The sequence below is a fragment of the Pinus tabuliformis genome, chromosome 1_2 (genome assembly GCF_031772625.1).
Source record: "Pinus tabuliformis cultivar Carrire ecotype Pingquan chromosome 1_2, CPIR1, whole genome shotgun sequence".
NCBI classification, from domain to species: domain Eukaryota; kingdom Viridiplantae; phylum Streptophyta; class Pinopsida; order Pinales; family Pinaceae; genus Pinus; species Pinus tabuliformis.
The window spans coordinates 343,890,085-343,891,691 of record NC_142298.1 but is presented as its reverse complement, the minus strand read 5'-3'; the positions used below and the strand labels follow the sequence as shown (position 1 = coordinate 343,891,691).

Below are 1,607 nucleotides of genomic sequence, written 5' to 3'. Positions count from 1 at the left end.
TCCTATTACTAACGAAAGAAAATTAAAACAAACAATATTATCCAAACTTAGAATCTTATTACCAATCCTATTATTATTACAATTATCATGATTGAAAACAAAGTCACTCATCTCATTAATATTATTATTATTATTTACTTTTGTTTTTTATAAACGACTCTGCTATGCTTTCAATATCTTCTGTTGTGCTATTTATTGCGTCTCTTGCTGACGGAAAAAATAAATAAAAAATTCCATAGAATATTAATTTGACCATTCGGGTTTTTACAAGTCATATATATAAATTTTCGCCTATAGAGCATCGTCCTTGCCAATTTTAACGCAGGGGATAAGTATCAACTTCGTATGATAGTTATCTATAAATGATCCGATTAACATGTTATTCCCTCTTTTTTACTGTGGTTTTACTATTGTTATTCGTCATGAAGTTTGGGGAGATTTTTTTTGTGAGTATCTACATGGAGAGGACGAACATTTCCTGGACAAATGTACACATGTCAAATATAGAAGGTTGAAAAAGGTTCTAAAATAAATAAAAATATATCCTGTGGGATCCTTGCATGACGGGACTGCATCGGGGTACGAAGGACGGTTTTGTAGTTCCCAAACGACAGAAAACGAATATGTGATATGCCAGGACACATCCAAAAGCATTTCCAAAACATCAGATCCATTTAACAATACATGTTCCTCTAAAACTGTCCAGTCTGTGACAAAATTTTATTTTACGAACTTACAAAAAAAGTATCGGCAATAGTGGGATCTTACCTCTGATTTTCAAAAGCATCTATAGCATATGAAACATTTCTTTGTTGATGATCATGAGGCAGTGATTCGAGAAGCCTGATACTTAGTCAGCTATGAGGCCATGAATGCCATTGCGATTCGAAAGATTCTGAAAAGGTATGACAGTACATAGCTCGGTACATGGCCGGAATTTCAGGACAAAGTTACAGGAAAGCACATAGAGCTATTGAAGTTCCCTTGGTTAGTTGAATTGATCGTGATTCAGACCAACACAAGAGATTTAAAGCATGGATATATTGGTGAAATGTCTCCTGAATGCTCTTGCGACTTTACTTGCCCTGATATTATTATTAAATGCTCATTACATGATTATGTAAAATTGGTGTTTACCTAACATGCCCATTTTCCTGGTAAGTTTCGAACTGTGTTGATTTTGTTAGGTGTCCACCTTCTTTAATAACTAGTACTTGCAATTCCAATGATCGGTCTAGGTTTGCATATATTATTTAGTAAGTTTAAAAATTGATATACGGTCAGCTGAGTCCTGAGCCATTTAAATAGCTTTCATTTTCCTGTTAATAGATTCACGTGCTATATGGCGTTTTGTGTGTTTTCATATTTTGTCCATTAAGGAGAGTGTTCTGATTATTGGTATTGTTACCATGATTTTATGCATTCGTTGTGAGAATAATGCAGAAATAGATTTAGTTATGAGTGGTTGAATTGAATTAGTTGTAGGTGGTTGAACAGAATTGGTTAGGAATTAGTTAAGTGTTATTCCTATATAAGTGTGATGTAATTGAACAAATAGATTAATGAAGTTTCTGAGTTTTCTGTTTTAAGTTGGTATCAGAGCCAAG

At 33.5% G+C, this 1,607-nt stretch overlaps 1 pseudogene; it reads left to right on the top strand.

Annotated features, from left to right (window-relative positions):
• Positions 1-376: 376 nt before the first annotated feature.
• On the top strand, positions 377-1,161 carry LOC149205783 (putative E3 ubiquitin-protein ligase BAH1-like; annotated as a pseudogene).
• Positions 1,162-1,607: the final 446 nt, after the last annotated feature.